Source organism: Tamandua tetradactyla, chromosome 6, assembly GCF_023851605.1.
Source record: "Tamandua tetradactyla isolate mTamTet1 chromosome 6, mTamTet1.pri, whole genome shotgun sequence".
Lineage (NCBI taxonomy): Eukaryota > Metazoa > Chordata > Mammalia > Pilosa > Myrmecophagidae > Tamandua > Tamandua tetradactyla.
The window spans coordinates 106,330,690-106,350,257 of NC_135332.1; the positions used below are offsets into that span (position 1 = coordinate 106,330,690).

The 19,568-nt window shown below is 38.1% G+C and overlaps 1 protein-coding gene across 1 annotated transcript in view; it reads left to right on the forward strand.

The window, feature by feature from the left end:
* The window catches only part of NKAIN3 (sodium/potassium transporting ATPase interacting 3), a 344,946-nt gene that overhangs the window by 283,812 nt on the left and 41,566 nt on the right, over positions 1-19,568 (forward strand). The gene's annotated exons all lie outside the window — the stretch shown is intronic.

The window sequence follows — 19,568 nt, forward strand, 5'->3', positions numbered from 1 at the left end:
TCCAGACCTAATTATTAGAAGGCTATAAAATCTTTCATATTTTTAGCAATAAATAATTGAAATCAACCTAGTAAAGTTCCAATCAAAAGTTAGCCAACTAAAACACACACAAATAAGACAGAACTAAGTATTGTCACTATCAATTCAAGTTGTGTAAGAAAGGCACAGACATCTAGAGATCAGTGTCATATCATAGCTTAGTAAGTTTTCATCAGAGACCTAAATATTATGTGAATAGAAAACTTGGGGTCATTTAATCCATCACAACTGTAAGTATGCTGGTTGCAGAATTCTGAAGCCTGAATAATAGGAATAAGAACAATACAAAAATACATTACAGTGAGAAATACTTGCATATAAAATTATAAAAAATGGTATGAGAAAATTAAAAATGACCATCTTCAAGGTGGGGTTTAAACAAACAACCAAAAAACAAGAGACGTTGAAAGAAAATTCACGGGATGCTAAGAAACTAAATCATGTTTTACTCACACATGCAAGTAAAATACATATATGGCCTAAAGTTAGGTAGCTAAAGAGTTGGCAGCATAGTTCAACAATTTGTATTTATTGAGCTCCCACTAATGGCTAAGAGACTCTGCTTGACTCAGCTTTGTTGTGGCTCATATAACACCAAAATATTTTTTAATTTATTTTTAAATTGTTTTAGATAAATAAAACCATTCCAACCATAGATTTACTTATATTATTGCAGTTGTTCTCTGAGATGTAAAATTGACTCTTTAATGACATGTGTCATCATACCTTCTTTTCAGAGCACAACTCCAAAAGGGTCTGATGAATACTTCCCACCAAATAGATGCCAAAATCCAGTTTGATTTATTGGACCAAATGGAAGAAATATGAGACCCTATGAGCAAACTCATAAGGCAGTGAAAACAGGCAAACATACAGCATTATACATTTCGTGCTTATTTGGTTGGTTGGTGGATGTGGCTTTCTTAGATGTCAGATGAGCCAGAAAGTTTCTGGCATTTCAAAAGTACAGTTGTAATTACAACAGTTTCCACCATGAGGTTAACTTCAAAATCTCTTTCTAGGCAATTCTTCTGTTAATTGCATAATCTGACAGGGTCAATATATAGATAATGAGTAGGATACTTTCTACTCACATCTACGACAGAGTGCACCACAAAACAAACAAACAAAAAAGATTTGTTGAACACGAACAACTCTAATTGGAATTGGGACCAAAAGAAAATTATTGGAACTTGGAATAAATACTTTTAAAAAATTAGTACCCTGACAAACGCCAGCTGAATCCCTTATAAGATACTTTTGAGAGGATGCCAAAAAATCCTTTTTGTCCTTTTGTCTCTTTCTTTTCCTTCTCACTGAACCAGTTAGATGCTCTCAAAAGAGGCCAGTACTCAGTGTGAGAAAAGGCTGATTAATCAATAGTTAGCTTCTGTAGTAAAATAAATATATAAAGTACTTTCCTTGAGGCTTATGATTTAAGTGGTCATTGCAAAATGACATGCAAAATAAAATGGCTCATCTAAATTGCATTTGGATGCATAAGCATTTTTAGGTCTTCCATCAGTCCTCTGTTAGAGTGATAATGCCAGGGTATGTGGATTGCATTGCTACTAGCAGATATCGTAGTTCCATTGACTTTGGTGTCTTTAATTAACTTAAGTTTCTCTATAGAAATCTCTGAATCAGCTATTTTAATGTCCACCCAACTGGGATTGAAGCAGCTGCTAGCAAGCTATTCTATAATGGTTTAATTCTAGTGTTTGTTATTAGGGCCATACATTGAGTTACTGAGAGACATCTGGCTATAGAGGTTATGTAGCCATCAATTCACATAATGTTTAGAGTGGGAAAGAGGATTGGATGTTCAAAACAAAGCAAAGACCAATCTGACATGATAAGCTGCTAGGAGAGAGGTGGCAGTGAAAAACAATCAGAAACCTTTTAGTCTGATAGTTCTCAAAGGAGAGTAATTTTACATTTTTATTGTAAGAAGTGGAAATCCAAAGTGCAGTTATAATTAAATTGTCGTAGAGTCTTCAGGAGGCAGATATGAGCATGAAGAAATATCTCAGACCACATGCAGTGATCTCAAAAAATGGCACAATGCTTGCCAACATTTAGCTTTTAGGTGCAATAATGAATTGCCCTTTGAATATGACGCTACTAACCCACAGTCAGGAAGATATGACCTTTGAATTGTTTTCCAACAATTAGACATAAAATAATAAAACAATATTGGTAACTTTCCAATTAACCTAAGTATACTTCTGGAAAGCTTACTCTTAAAGTGACTTGAGCTATGGATGTAATGTCACAGTATTTTGGCAGACAATATACCATTTATCATTTTGATTCCTTTTCTAACTAATGAAAATCTCTGCATTTTTCAAAATGCATAGGTAAGCCTTGTGCTTGGACTGAAACCTGTCAGCTAGGCTTAAAAATTAGTAACAGCCACCTGCTTTCTTCCTTTGCACTTCTTAAGTGGTTCAAAGGGGCTAATATTTCCATTGATGGACACTTCTGAAGGATAATATGCTTGAGGAAACATTTATTTCCAGCTACCCATCTTCTTAGTTACCACTCAACTGCTTTGCTAACTATTTCTTAACAAGGCTTCAATTAAAGGTAAAAAACCATGCAACTAAACTCTCCTAAGAAGCAGATAATTAGGTAGGGGCAATGCTTTCCATCCTTTATTCTCATGAAGTAAACCTATTTGTACCTCTGCCTTTCGTTTTTTACTTCCTTTTTTATATCTATCCATCTCTATGAACACTTTTGTGAGGCTAGGATATTTGGAATCTGTAATCATAAAAACCTGTCAACATCTTGTTTGTGAATCATCTATTGCTGAAAGTGAACTTGGGGGTTTGTTACTATCTTGTCAGACTTACTAAAAAGAATGTTCTTAAATCAGGGAAGTATGGCAGCCAGGCAAGATATGCTGAAAAATATTATCAACTTGTGTAAATATTGCCAGACTTTTTCAGAGGGTCTGTTACTTGCACGACTTCTGAATTTAGGTTGCAAACTGCAAATGTGACATCTGTTTGGGCCCATAAAGACCACTGTGGATTGTAGGTGTTACATGATAGGAGAAAAGCATACCAAAACCCCTCACAGTAAGGTTTTGAAAAGGAAATGAACCTCTTAAGTATGGGTTAAATTTTTACATTGGATAGCTCAAAATAGTTCTTCATGCAACCACTTGACCCTTACTAGTATACTTTTTGAGAACTTTTTACTGGAAGGAAGCATAACTCTTGGGAAAGTATTCCATATCGCTACTGCCCTTGAGCCTTCCTGCTGACTAATGTTCATGCATTTGCCTGTATGCTGCTGGATTCCTTTTAAGAGGATAAAGGGATATCACCATAGTAATATGTGAATTGCATGATGTAGGTGATGTGAATGTGATATGAAATAGAAATAAAACTATCCCTATCGCCTCTTAAAAATGTACTAGAAAAGTTAACAAAAGGGAACTAGCTAATTTTAATTTCCTAATTTTCCTTCGTCACTTTGTAATGTATGAGAAGTGACCAAAAGGGAAAACACAAAGGGAAGGAGTGACAGCCTTAGAAGCTTGGGTGATCACTGCATATATGAGTATTTGGGAGTGAGTGAACAGGAGAATTTGGGGATAGTCACAAAATTAAGTTCCATGTAATGATCCTAAATGCTGAGTTTCCATCTGCCTCACTAGAGGTTAGCTTGAGAGCCTGAAGCATCCTCGCTAATTTACTGAGATGACCTAATAACCACAAAATGGTGAATTGACCTGCCCACTAGAATCGAAGTTCTATGAGCATACAATCTTTGTTTTGTTCCCTGTTGTAACCCTGGAGCATAGAAAAATGCCTTGCACATAGAATGCTATAAATACTTGTTGAGTTTATATTGTTTAAATGAACTCATATGGCCCAGCACCATAATTTTTCCAAATGGTTTTCAAAACCCCAAGCTTTGATCAGGTGGCACTCTTCTTTTGTTTAGAATCTAGTGAGATGCCTGACACATTTGCAAATATATATGTGAAGCAAATGGAGGCCTTGCATTTTTTTTACATAATTGGCTGGATCTTAGTAAATTTAAAGGACTTATCATAGGGAAATATACTGAACTTCCAACGTGCCACATAAAAACAAGAACTTGAATTTGTAGACTCCTGGACATACCCCACGTGATAGAATAGGAACCTGGAAGCTAGAGGCACACGCCAAATGAGGCAAGTACTTGGGAGTGGGCTCAGCTGCAGAATATGGCCAAGGAAAGACCCCCCACCCCCATCAAAGAGTCGGGGCCAGCAAGGTCAGCCCACCCATGGGAAGGTCAGGCAGCACAGAATAGGTCCCTAAGCTACAGTTTAGAGACAGGATACCAGTCTTCAGACATGTTATAAACACAGCCCTTCCCAAGAACATCATAAACACAAATACCCAAAACCAGTGTACCAAGTGGGGTCTCTCCAAAGGAGCCAGGTGGAGAAGTTCTTTTACTGCAAATGGCTTCAAAGTCAGAGTTGAACTCACAGTGAAATGGAGCTGAGGCCAGTGCCTATCACCAAACCTGGGCTTTTATAATTCACCATGACTAGGAACCATCTCCTGCCATGACTCTCCTCTCCTCACTTATCCCACTCCAGCCCGGTAGGTTTTCCACTCACACCTTGGGCCTTTCCTCTCTCCACTGACCTACTAACTTGCATACATCCTTCAGATCTCAGCTCAACTGTTCCTTCCTAGCTCTGACCACCTCCTTTCTACCTCCCCCAGGTTTATGTCATGATATGTTTTCCATGCACACTGTACTTTTTCCTTGGAAACAGTTAACACAACCATACGTTTTAAAAGTCATTATATCTCCAAGAACCTACCCCATTTCCTGATATAATGGACACTTGATACAATATTCATTGAGTAGGTATTGAATGAACAAATGTATTATCAAATGGACTCAGGCGGATGGTTTGGATTCCATTGGCAGAGGCTGGGAGAAAGTTCTTCTTTTTCTGTTCTGTGCCTCCATGTGTATGAATGATCACTCCGTGACACAGGCTAGAGACCTGGGTGCATTCCTCTGCTCTTCCCTTGCCTCAAGTGCCACTCAATCATCCTGCAAGGCACCTTTACCTCCCTTCAGTAAAGAATATGCAGCATCTACATATTCTTTAACAGTCTCTCCAGGATGCCCTCTTCCCACCACAAGCTCTGTTAATTCCTCTTCCTCCACCTCAGGAGACCCTGAGCACATCTTGGAACTGCGTTCAACTTACCTTTTAATTTTTAATTAGCTGTTTCCCCCACCCACTCACTCATAAAGGACAGAAATCACATCTTACTCACCCTAGGACCCAAGACCTAGTTCAGTGTATGGAGCATTGTAGGAAATAAGTAAATATTTGTTGCACAAAATACATAGTAAGGAAAATGCCCCCAAGTCTTTTCTCTATCTCTCGTTTCTCCTCATCCTTATGAAAATTTAAATTTCCCATTCCCTGCAGGGTAGAAAAAAATCTTATTCACAATAAGGTATAAATGGTTTGTGCACTTATATTCCCTGGAAAATGTCATTGGCTAATAAGAGTTCCTTTTCACAGAAACTTGCCACCTGCACACAGAGATATTCTACACCATAGAAGCGGTTTTAATTTTCTACACTTCCATTTGAAACTGCATGTTAGAAATTATTTAAATGAAGACGGTTCAAGTTCTGTGAGCTTCATCAACCACGTTACCTCTCTGGGCCTCATTTTCCCATTCATAAAATGAGGGGTTGGCAGCAGAGAATTTCAAAGGCACCTGCAGCTAGCTAACACTGCAGTTCTGTAGTGCTCACGGCTGGGGGCTCATGTCAAGACACAATCAGAGGCATCACAAGTTCTTCTTCATTGATTTCAAATGGCCCACAGCCACATCGGCAGCTGTTTGAAACCATCCTGATCTCTCCGCTCTAGCTGAAAAGTGGATGGGAAGTAAAACAACACCCTCACCCCTAAAAAAACCCTCTACACCAACATGCCGGCCCCACTTGTGAGAGGCGAAATCACAAGACCTCCTTCCTTGCTGCACCAGCAGCCCCAGCCTCTGCTGTGGAGATGGAAAATGAAGTGTCCTCAAGTGGAGATGGAAAATGAAGAATCAGTTGTCCAGATGATACAGGATGAAAGATGAGGGCTTGGAGAGCCAGATGTGAGGATAGCAACAAATGGAAAAGTCCATACACTCATGGCCACCCTAAATGCACAGTGAGAAAGAGAAAATGGGCTGCAAGGATTTTCTGAGAATCCTGTGCAATCCTGTGCACTAATGACCTTATTCTAGGTAATTAGTGGTAAAATGTAGGAGGGGGGACTGAAAGTAGCTGACAGCACTCCCAGGATCCCCTGTGTTTCCATTTTAATTCTAAACCAATACCCTAATCCTCACCCCACTCTCTGTATCCTTCCGCTGTGCAAGCTCTGCCCACTCACTGCAGGCCACGTTGATCCCCCACTTCCCAGCACCTGTCCTGAAACTGCCCAGCAGCACTGGAAAGAAGCACATATTTGCATCCATTGTCCCTAATACAAATTTACAGTGTGGGTGGAGTAGCCACAATCCAGCTCCGGTTTCTCCACTTGTTCTCTGGCAGTTCCCTTGCCAGGTCCTTTAAATGGCAGGATAAGAGCTGCCAGTACCGTTGAGATGGTCAGTTCCCTCCCCTCCTTTTAAGACCAGAGGCCAGCAGAGGCTATATGAGTCCTAGTCCTACTCTCCTCCCAGCCTACACCCTGAGCAGATCACTTAAGCTCCCTTGCAAAGGAAATGAGAACCTTGCAGGGGGCCAAAATGGCGGCTTCGTAAGGTATGTGCGTCTTAGTTCCTCCTCCAAAGCAACTACTAGGTGAACTGAAACAGTGCAGAACAGCTCCCGGGGCCACAGCAGGGAATGGACACACAGCGTACCCCAGTCTGGACTGGCTAGTCTGACCACAAAACTCGGCTGCAGTGAGATCCCCGAGCGGCGCGCGATTTCCCGAGCAGTGGCAGCTGTGGCGGCCGGAGCTCCTCCCTCCCTCCTTCCCGGGCCGGCTGAGAGTCTTGGAGAGGCAAGTTTCCCAAGCCGAGGCGGCCGGTGCCCCTCTTTTGCGGGCGGCTTCCTGGTCCGGCTACGAGTCTCGGATCAGAGGGCTACCCAAGCCACGGTGGCCCTCCCCCGTGGGCGACTTCCTGGTCCGGTGGCGAATTCCCCGGCCCGCTGCGGCCGGCGACCAGCCACAGGGTCCCCTCAAGCTGCGGCAGCTGACGCCCCCACCACGCGCGGCCCCCCAACCAACAGACAGAATTGGATCGGAAATCCCCAGGCCGCGGAGATCGGTGACCGGGGGGATCCCTTCCAAACACGTGAGACAAACGTGTGCCACGAGCGCCACCTACTGGGCAGGATAAGAAAAACAGAACCCAGAGATTTCACAGAAAAATCTTACAACCTTATTGGGTCCGACACCCAGGGAAATCTGACTAAATGCCCAGACGCCAGCAGCAGAAGATAACGGTCCACGCTCAGAAGATTGAGAATATGGCCCAGTAAAAGGAACAAACCAATAGTTCAAATGAGATACAAGAACTGAGACAACTAATGCTGAATATACGAACAGAAATGGAAAACCTCTTCAAAAATGAAATCGATAAATTGAGGGAGGACATGAAGAAGAAATGGGCTGAACATAAAGAAGAAATAGAAAAACTGAAAAAACAAATCACAGGACTTATGGAAGTGAAGGATAAAGTAGAAAAGATGGAAAAAACAATGGATACCTACAATGATAGATTCAAAGAGACAGAAGATAGAATTAGTGATTTGGAAGATGGAACATCTGAATTCCAAAAAGAAACAGAAACTATAGGGAAAAGAATGGAAAAATTTGAACAGGGTATCAGGGAACTCAAGGACAATATGAAGCGCACAAATATACGTGTTGTGGGTGTCCCAGAAGGAGAAGAGAAGGGAAAAGGAAGAGAAAAACTAATGGAAGAAATTTTCACTGAAAATTTCCCAACTCTTATGAAAGACCTAAAATTACAGATCCAAGAAGTGCAGCGCACCCCAAAGAGATTAGACCCAAATAGGCGTTCTCCAAGACACTTACTAGTTAGAATGTCAGAGGTCAAAGAGAAAGAGAGGATCTTGAAAGCAGCAAAAGAAAAACAATCCATTACATACAAGGGAAACCCAATAAGACTATGTGTAGATTTCTCAGCAGAAACCATGGAAGCTAGAAGACAGTGGGATGATATATTTAAATTACTAAAAGAGAAAAACTGCCAACCAAGACTCCTATATCCAGCAAAATTATCCTTCAAAAATGAGGGAGAAATTAAAACATTCTCAGACAAAAAGTCACTGAGAGAATTTGTGACCAAGAGACCAGCTCTGCAAGAAATACTAAAGGGAGCACTAGAGTCAGATACAAAAACACAGAAGAGAGAGGTATGGAGAAGAGTGTAGAAAGAAGGAAAATCAGATATGATATATATAATACAAAAGGTAAAATGTTAGAGGAAAATATTATCCAAACAGTAATAACACTAAATGTTAATGGACTGAATTCCCCAATCAAAAGACATAGACTGGCAGAATGGATTAAAAAACAAGATCCTTCTATATGCTGTCTACAGGAAACACATCTTAGACCCAAAGATAAACATAGGTTGAAAGTGAAAGGTTGGGAAAAGATATTTTATGCAAATAACAACCAGAAAAGAGCAGGAGTGGCTATACTAATATCCAACAAATTAGACTTCAAATGTAAAACAGTTAAAAGAGACAAAGAAGGACACTATCTACTAATAAAAGGAACAATTAAACAAGAAGACATAACAATCTTAAATATTTATGCACTGAACCAGAATGCCCCAAAATACGTGAGGAATACACTGCAAACACTGAAAAGGGAAATAGACACATATAACATAATAGTTGGAGACTTCAACTCACCACTCTCATCAATGGACAGAACATCTAGACAGAGGATCAATAAACAAATAGAGAATCTGAATATTACTATAAATGAGCTAGACTTAACAGACATTTATAGGACATTACATCCCACAACAGCAGGATACACCTTTTTCTCAAGTGCTCATGGATCATTCTCAAAGATAGACCATATGCTGGGTCGCAAAGCAAGTCTTAACAAATTTAAAAAGATTGAAATCATACACAACACTTTCTCGGATCATAAAGGAATGAAGTTGGAAATCAATAATAGGTGGAGTGCCAGAAAATTCACAAATACGTGGAGGCTCAACAACACACTCCTAAACAACGAGTGGGTCAAAGAAGAAATTGCTAGAGAAATTAGCAAATACCTCGAGGCGAATGAAAATGAAAACACAACATATCAAAACTTATGGGATGCAGCAAAGGCAGTGCTAAGAGGGAAATTTATTGCCCTAAATGCCTATATCAGAAAAGAAGAAAAGGCAAAAATGCAGGAATTAACTGTCCACTTGGAAGAACTGGAGAAAGAACAGCAAACTAATCCCAAAGCAAGCAAAAGGAAAGAAATAACAAAGATTAGAGCAGAAATAAATGAAATTGAAAACATGAAAACAATAGAGAAAATCAATAAGGCCAGAAGTTGGTTCTATGAGAAAATCAATAAGATTGATGGTCCCTTAGCAAGACTGACAAAAAGAAAAAGAGAGAGGATGCAAATAAATAAGATCAGAAATGGAAGAGGAGACATAACTACTGACCTCACAGAAATAAAGGAGGTAATAACAGGATACTATGAACAACTTTACGCTAATAAATACAACAATTTAGATGAAATGGACGGGTTCCTGGAAAGACATGAACAACCAACTTTGACTCAAGAAGACATAGATGACCTCAACAAACCAATCACAAGTAAGGAAATTGAATCAGTCATTAAAAAGCTTCCTAAAAAGAAAAGTCCAGGACCAGACGGCTTCACATCTGAATTCTATCAAACATTCCAGAAAGAATTAGTACCAACTCTCCTCAAACTCTTTAAAAAAATCGAAGCGGAGGGAAAACTACCTAATTCATTCTATGAAGCCAACATCACCCTCATACCAAAACCAGGCAAAGATATTACAAAAAAAGAAAACTACAGGCCAATCTCTCTAATGAATATAGATGCAAAAATCCTCAATAAAATTCTAGCTAATTGTATCCAACAACACATTAAAAGAATTATACATCATGACCAAGTAGGATTCATCCCAGGTATGCAAGGATGGTTCAACATAAGAAAATCAATTAATGTAATACACCATATCAACAAATCAAAGCAGAAAAATCACATGATCATCTCAATTGATGCAGAGAAGGCATTTGACAAGATTCAACATCCTTTCCTGTTGAAAACACTTCAAAGGATAGGAATACAAGGGAACTTCCTTAAAATGATAGAGGGAATATATGAAAAACCCACAGCTAATATCATCCTCAATGGGGAAAAATTGAAAACTTTCCCCCTAAGATCAGGAACAAGACAAGGATGTCCACTATCACCACTATTATTCAAAATTGTGTTGGAGGTTCTAGCCAGAGCAATTAGACAAGAAAAAGAAATACAAGGCATCAAAATTGGAAAGGAAGAAGTAAAACTATCACTGTTTGCAGACGATGTGATACTATACGTCGAAAACCCGGAGAAATCCACAACAAAACTACTAGAGCTAATAAATGAGTACAGCAAAGTAGCAGGTTACAAGATCAACATTCAAAAATCTGTAGCATTTCTATACACTAGCAATGAACAAGCAGAGGGGGAAATCAAGAAACGAATCCCATTTACAATTGCAACTAAAAGAATGAAATACCTAGGAATAAATTTAACTAAAGAGACAAAAAAACCTATATAAATAAAACTACAAAAAACTGCTAAAAGAAATCACAGAAGACCTAAATAGATGGAAGGGCATACTGTGTTCATGGATTAGAAGACTAAATATAGTTAAGATGTCAATCCTACCTAAATTGATTTACAGATTCAATGCAATACCAATCAAAATCCCAACAACTTATTTTTCAGAAATAGAAAAACCAATAAGCAAATTTATCTGGAAGGGTAGGGTGCCCTGAATTGCTAAAAACATCTTGAGGAAAAAAAACGAAGCTGGAGGTCTTGCACTGCCTGACTTTAAGGCATATTATGAAGCCACAGTGGTCAAAACAGCATGGTATTGGCATAAAGATAGATATATCGACCAATGGAATTGAATAGAGTGCTCAGATATAGACCCTCTCATCTATGGACATTTGATCTTTGATAAGGCAGTCAAGCCAACTCACCTGGGACAGAACAGTCTCTTCAATAAATGGTGCCTAGAGAACTGGATATCCATATGCAAAAGAATGAAAGAAGACCCATATCTCACACCCTACACAAAAGTTAACTCAAAATGGATCAAAGATCTAAACATTAGGTCTAAGACCATAAAACAGTTAGAGGAAAATGTAGGGAGATATCTTATGAATCTTACAATTGGAGGCAGTTTTATGGACCTTAAACCTAAAGCAAGAGCACTGAAGAAGAAAATAAATAAATGGGAACTCCTCAAAATTAAACACTTTTGTGCATCAAAGAACTTCATCAAGAAAGTAGAAAGACAGCCTACACAATGGGAAACAACATTTGGAAACGACATATCAGATAAAGGTCTAGTATCCAGAATTTATAAAGAGATGGTTCAACTCAACAACAAAAAGACAGCCAACCCAATTACAAAATGGGAAAAAGATTTGAATAGACACCTCTCAGAGGAGGAAATACAAATGGCCAAAAGGCACATGAAGAGATGCTCAATGTCCCTGGCCATTAGAGAAATGCAAATCACAACCACAATGAGATATCATCTCACACCCACCAGAATGGCCATTATCAACAAAACAGAAAATGACAAGTGCTGGAGAGGATGTGGTGAAAGAGGCACACTTATCCACTGTTGGTGGGAATGTCAAATGGTGCAACCACTGTGGAAGGCAGTTTGGCGGTTCCTCAAAAAGCTGAATATAGAATTGCCATACGACCCAGCAATACCATTGCTGGGAATCTACTCAAAGGACTTAAGGGCAAAAACTCAAATGGACATTTGCACACCAATGTTTATAGCAGTGTTATTTACAATTGCAAAGAGATGGAAACAGCCAAAATGTCCATCAACAGACGAGTGGCTAAACAAACTGTGGTATATACATACGATGGAATATTATGCAGCTTTAAGACAGGATAAAATTATGAAGCATGTAATAACATGGATGGACCTAGAGAACATTATGCTGAGTGAGTCTAGCCAAAAACTAAAAGACAAATACTGTATGGTCCCAATGATGTGAATCGACATTCGAGAATAAACTTGGAATATGTCACTGGTAACAGAGTTCAGCAGGAGTTAGAAACAGGGTAAGATAATGGGTAATTGGAGCTGATGGGATACAGACTGTGCAACAGGACTAGATACAAAAACTCAAAAATGGACAGCACAATAATACCTAATTGTAAAGTAATCATGTTAAAACACTGAATGAAGCTGCATCCGAGCTATAGGTTTTTGTTTTGTTTTGTTTTGTTCTTACTATTATTACTTTTATATATCAACATTCTATATCTTTTTCGGTTGTGTTGCTAGTTCTTCTAAACTGATGCAAATGTACTAAGAAACGATGATCATGCATCTATGTGATGATGTTAAGAATTACTGATTGCATATGTAGAATGGTATGATTTCTAAATGTTGGGTTAATTTCTTTTTTTCCGTTAATTAATAAAAAAAAAAAAAGAAAAAAGAACCTTGCACTCCCAGCTGACCTCTCTTTATCCCTGATAACCTTCATACTCAGAGAAAAGGGGACCTCCTTCTACGCCAAGACACTTGAGGCATTGGGTCCATCCCTCCTGCCACTATTCAATCATCTTGCTCCATTGATTTCTCTCTCTCTCTCACTCTCTCTCCCACCCTCCTTCCCTCCCTCCTCTCTCTCTCAGGTGCCCACCTCTCCCCATTTCTTCCTCCTACTGGCTCTTTTTCCTCAGTTTAGAAATAAAGCCACCTACAAAAAGGGAAAAGGAAGTTACCCCCAACTCCCACTACAGTGCATTTAGCTTCCCTGCCTCACATGATGCTCTTCATGGCCACACTTTTCTAGGAAGAAGTCTGGGCTCCCAGCGTCTACCCCCTCACCTCCCACTCACCGATCAGGCCACTTCTCTTAGGCTGCTTCTCCTAGGTGACCACTGAAAGTGCTTTCTCAAAGGCCAGCCAGGACATCCTCATTCTTAGGTTCATTTAGAGCTAATCAAGCTTCATTCCAGTTGATGGCTTTGGTCTCTGTTGACCGCTGCCCACTTGAAGATTTCCTCTTCTGCCTTCCCAGGCAATCATATCTCTTGAACAACACTTATTTTACCCATTAAAAGTTTTCTCGAATACCCCTTATGCAAACTGAGCAAATTTCTGATGCAGACATGGATAACAATTTTTGAATCACTTGCCTTAGTGCCTTTTGGAGGGATGATTTCTTATTAGTCTTTAAAAAGGTTAATTAGCGATTATAGATTATACTCAATACAGTTAAATGGAAGTATTTTAAGGTTAGATCATACCATAAAGCAGATGTTTACGCCTTTTAGATAACAAATGGCACATAATTTGCACTACATTCTTGAACCAAATATTTACGATTTCATGGAAATCTGATTTTATAATCCCGGCAAAGAAATGTCACACAAGTAATCAACAGTAAAAGACATATATGGGGCACTCATCTTCATGTGCTTTATACAAACTAGTTTACTGGCCAAGAAACAAAGCAATTTAGTGTTTTTTTCTGGGATTAATATCTGACACTGGAACTGAATCAAATATTTGGTAGTATTCACAAGAATTGTGCTCCAACATGAAATTAGAGTAAAACTTAGGTAAAAGCATTTGTCTCTCCTTCTAAGTTGTCTCAAGTGCAAAGTAAATTAATTCTTAATTATACCTTGACTGCCCTTTCGGTCTTGTCCATATTTTTCCTCATAAAATAAAACATGTATTTTCCTCAGACCTTAAAGTTTTACCTTTAGTTTCATGCCCTTGCTAAGCAAATTAGAAAAGCTGTTATACCTACCTTCTCTCTTGCTCCCTCTAACTCTCTCTGTCTCTCCCTCTCTCTCTTTATGATTATAAAAAAAAAATAGAAAGACTACATTAAAAGTGATGGTGGATCCCAAAGACAGTTTTCTTTGACACAATTCCAGCAGCTAATACATTCTTAATGTTTCTCAACTCTTCATTTAATACCACTGTCACAAATCTTGCTCTTCCTTTTTCTACCTGATAAATACAGGCAAACATAGAATCTCTGGCAACCACACATTTAAAATAATAGAGCCACAATATAGAAGGAGGCTGGGTCGCTGAGTCATTGCTTGGAGGAAAGTAGACTACATAATTTTAGAATAGTATGTCTGATAAGTTCCTTTGAGAGGTGCACAGATCTGGGGCTACACAAGAGGCTATGGCCAGGGATGGTTTCTCAGAGGTGGAAACCCTTGAGTAAAACAGGTAGGTGTTTTCTTTCCACTAAAGGAGAATTAGGGCATATTGGCCATTAAACCAATATGCAAGTGCCTCCTAGGTGCCTAGGAATGTTTCCTAGGAGATGGCATTAAAGCTGACCTTAAGGATAAAAAGCAAATAACCAGAAGAAGAGCATTCTTTGAAGAAGGAAGCACACAGCCTCTAAAAGAGGCTTCAGGCTAAACAAAGGTTTTGACTTCAGGGGCTTTTTCATCCTGGGTGCTCTGGAGGGTCAAATTGGGCATTGGTCCTTTCCTGACCTGCTGAACCTCAAAAGAGTAGCAAATCAAAAGGCAGAGTTTATCAAGTTTATTCATTTTAAACTCTGTTTTGAGCACATAAGCTATGTGAAAATGATTGAAAGCATACCATTTTTTCCATGTTATGAGAAAAGAGAGCATACAGCCTGGGCATAAGTTTTGTTTTCTTTTGCTTTGAATTTGCTTCCTTTTCTATTTATTCACCTATGTATTTATTTGGAAAAAAGTAAACCAAGTTTGTTTCCTTTTTGTTCCGTGACAGCACCTTTTACTTTTTTTTTAATTGAGGTGAAATCCACATAACATAAAATCAACCTTGTTAAAGTGAACGGTCCCTTGACTGTTAGTGTATTCACAATGCCATGCAACCACCACATCTATGCAGTTCCAAAACATTTTCATTACTCTAAACCCTGTTCCCTTTAAGCAGGCACACCCTTGTCCTCCATCCCCTGGCACCCGGCTATCACTAATCTGCTTTCTATCTCTATGGATTTATCTATCCTGGATGCTTCATATCAAAGGAATCCTACACTATTTAACCTTGTGTGTCTGGCTTCTTACACTTAACATTACATTCTGGAGGTTTATCCACATTGTATGGTTTCTCAGAGGTGGAAACCCTTGAGTAAAACAGGTAGGTGTTTTCTTTCCACTAAAGGAGAATTAGGGCATATTGGCCATTAAACCAATATGCAAGTGCCTCCTAGGTGCCTAGGAATGTTTCCTAGGAGATGGCATTAAAGCTGACCTTAAGGATAAAAAGGTACATTGACATGTACCAGCATTACAGTACTTTTTATGGCTAACTAATATTCTGTTGTATAGATAGACTACATTTTGTTTATGTATTCATCTGTTTGATGGTCGCTAGGGTTGTTTCCACCTTTTAGCTTTTATGAATAGAACAGCTATGAAGAGTCGTACACAAGTGTTTTTTTGTTGTTGTTTTTTGAACACCTGATTTCAATTCTTTGGCTTATATTCCTAGGAGTTGAATTGCTGAGTCATAGGGCAACCCTATCCTTTAACTTTTGGAGGAACTGTTCAGTTGTTTTCAAGGCAGCTGCACCATTTTACATTCCCACCAGTAACATCCAGAGGGTTCCAATTTCTCTGCATCCTTGCCAACACTTGTTATTTTCAGTCCTTTTTATTATGGTCACCCTGCGGGTGTGGAGTGGTATCCCATTATGGTGGTGATTTGCAGTTCCCTAAAAATTAATACATTGAACTTTTTTCATGTGTTTATTAGCCATTTGTATCTCTTCTTTAGAGAAATGTCTAGTCAAGTCCTTTGTCCATTTTTAACTGAATTTTTTGTCTCACTTTTGTTAAATTGTAGCAGCTCCTTATATATTCTGGATACTAGATCCTTATCTCCTTATATATTCTGGATACTAGATCCTTATCAGATATACAATTTGTAAATATTTTCACCCATTCTGTGAAGTGTCTTTTTACTCTCTTAATGATGTGTTTTCATGCATAAAAATTTTAAATTTTGATGAAGCCAGATTTGTCTATTTTTTGTTATTGTTGCTTATATTTTAATGTCCTATTTGAGTCCATTGCCAAATCCAAGATCTTAAAGATTTACTCCTTTGTTTCCTTCTAAAAATGTCATGGTTTTAACTCTTATATTTAAGTCCCTGAACTGTTTGGAGTTAATTTTTGTATAGGATGTGAGTTAGGGATCTAACTTCACTCTTTCGCATGAGGATACCCAATTATCCCAAAACCATTTGTTGAAGAGGAAGTCTGTTTCTTTCTTTTTTTTTTTTTTTAACTTATTTAAGAAAAATAAAGACTGTGAGTAACAAATCCTAAAGTCAAAACCAGGGTATCATATTGACTGTGTTTTTCTCCTAAATGAGGCAACAGAGATGCCATGAAATAGGTAAATACCATGGTTTCTTTAGGACTTCATCACTGTGCATTTTCTGATGTCCATGAATAAGAGGCTTTTGGACACAGAAAATTATATTTGTATCTTCTCATGGTTTTACATCATTTCGCATTCATTAACGTGACACTTTTTTTACACCTGGTTTTTCTCAAACCTGCATAAAGCTTTTAGTATTCGGCTTACAAATCTAGTAAATTTTAATAATAAATTTTGAGGTCATCTTCAATACTATTTGATATATTTAAATTCAAAATTCTAAACTCTTTAAACAATCTGTTCCATTTACAATTTAAAGTGCCTTAAACATTTTTATGTATTCATGAATTTACTGTAGTTATCATTCTTTGAAAGTCCTTCAAACAGAAGCCATTAGAGAGAATTTACTGTAATTATCATTCTTTTAAAGCCCTAATTAAAAAAAAAACCTTCACTGTTTTGTAAAATACTCAAATCTAATATAGTAAGCTCATGCATAAATTAAATCTCAGTTTCTTAAATATAACACTGTAGCTTGCAAATTTAGTAAAATGTTCTCATGTCTTACAAGAGTAAAATCAATTACCCAATTTTCAAGTTTTGAATTGGATTCACTGGGTTAATCTTTCAAATCTATTGTAATCTGTGTAATTATGTTAAGAATTACAAAGTCTTTAAATATCAAGTAGACAAATTATCTCAATGATTACAGAAACCTAATCTAAATTTAAGAAAAGAGATATAACACTACAAATTTGGCTTACTTCATTCTCTTTCTACTTAATTCCCTATATTGGAAATATACTTTTCTGCTAAATAAGTGCCTCAAACAATTTGAGGTTGCTACATGTCCAAAGATTTTTAGGCTGGGATGCAGGATCAAAATTCCAAGGATATTCTAACTTTCCACTAAAGGACTTGCGGAGCTCTTCTTTCACAGCTATTGAAGCAAGATAGGATCTCTATCCACATCTTTCCAATGTGATTAGCATAGCAGCCCACAGCACCAGGTCTCAGGTGGCATTAGGTTTGAATAGACAGAAAACTTTATTCCTATTGAGAGTCTTTTTTCAATTCGTTTTATACTTCTCAGTTCTTTCAAAACATTTTAATGTCCACCTGGCTCTACAGATACTTTGTTGACATTCCATTTGCTTCTTTCTACCACATTGCCTGATGGAATTCTCTCCATGTCCTGGGTAGGTTGCCAACTCTTACAGACATTTAAACACTTGATTGGATTCTGTTTTCCTCTCATATCTTTTCTTGCTCTAAAGTCTTTGACCAGTCCAGATCTAAAGGTATTTATTGCCCAGATCCAACGTATTATTGTTTAGTTTTAGAGCTTTCAATGAGCTTAAATAGCTCATCTTTCACTCATTTATTGGTTCATTCATTCAAAAAAAACAGCTCTTTAGAGACATATGTCTGTCAGACCACAAAGACACAAAGATGAAAAATACTTGGTCCTTTCCCCAAGGGAAACATAAATGAGCCTGGCATGTAAATAAGTACAGAAGAGTGAAGTGCAGATAATGGTCTACAGAAAGTGAGTCAGCTGCACAGAAAATAAGAAGAGGCTGCCCACACCTGCTGACTGTCTCTGGCAACTCGTAGCTTGTGAACATGATCCTATAGGAAGAATACGGCATCACCAGGAAAGGAACAAAGGAAATACATTTAGATACAGAGGGAAATATCCCACAAACCACAAAAGCATGGAGAAACCAGGAGTTACTCAAGAAAGCATGGGAAATCCTGAATCACTCAGGAAATCATGAGAAGTTGTGCATACTCAGTTCACTAAATGAATGGTGGGGTCAGTCTTTGCAGGATTTGGGAGTCTATCTTACACCAGTGATTTCCAATCTGTTTTGTGTCTTGGCACCAACAGAGTGCCAACATTTATAAGACATCCTATAATAAATAAATTACTCTTCTTCCAGCCATAAATGACTGGCCCAGAGTACTCACAAACCAAACCTCATCCAGCACACATATACACACACACATACACACACACACACACAGAAGCAATGAGGGAATCGATATCTTCTCAAATTGGTGTACCCAAGGTCACACCAAGTGCAATATTCTGCTGGTGATGTGGAACCAATGAAAGGAATGATATAAAGAGATTGATATAATATGAGTCAAGTATTGTGAATTATATGATAAGATTCAGTCTTCTTTGAACAATGATTCATAAAGGGGAAAAGAATTATAAAGAGGTCTGAGTGGGAAAGTGGTATTTTTGGATGAATTTTCCTGGGAAAAGAGGAACCAAAATTGTTAATCAGGCTATAACAACAACAACAAAAAATGCTTAAGTATCGAGGGAGGGGAGACAGATGTCCAAAATTGTGGAAGCAAACATGTAAAAGAAAGTATTAGAAGTATTTCAAAGATGACAAATATTTTTCACTTGATTTATAGAGCAGAATAAAACATTGGCTTATTTAAATGAGAATGATAGATATATATTGGGAAAAACTTGGATAACTAGGAAAAATATATTGTGGAAGGACAAGTTAAAGCTGTTAAACAGAATTTCATAACTTTTTTAATATCTTATCCTGTTGGACATTATTTTTCCTCTTAGCCATTCCATTCTGCTTCATCAACCCCAAAGAGATCTTAGAAATCCATTATTCTATTATTTACATATTATATACCATTGGAAAATTTTTAAGTGGGAAGAAATGTCAGCATTGATTACAGGAGAAAACTGATTCGAGAGATCTATACCCACAAGAGGCACAAGAATCAGAAATGCAGCCAAATTAAATGTAAAAAAGCTCCCCCCCAAATCTTGTTTTCTCCACAATAAAAATGTTC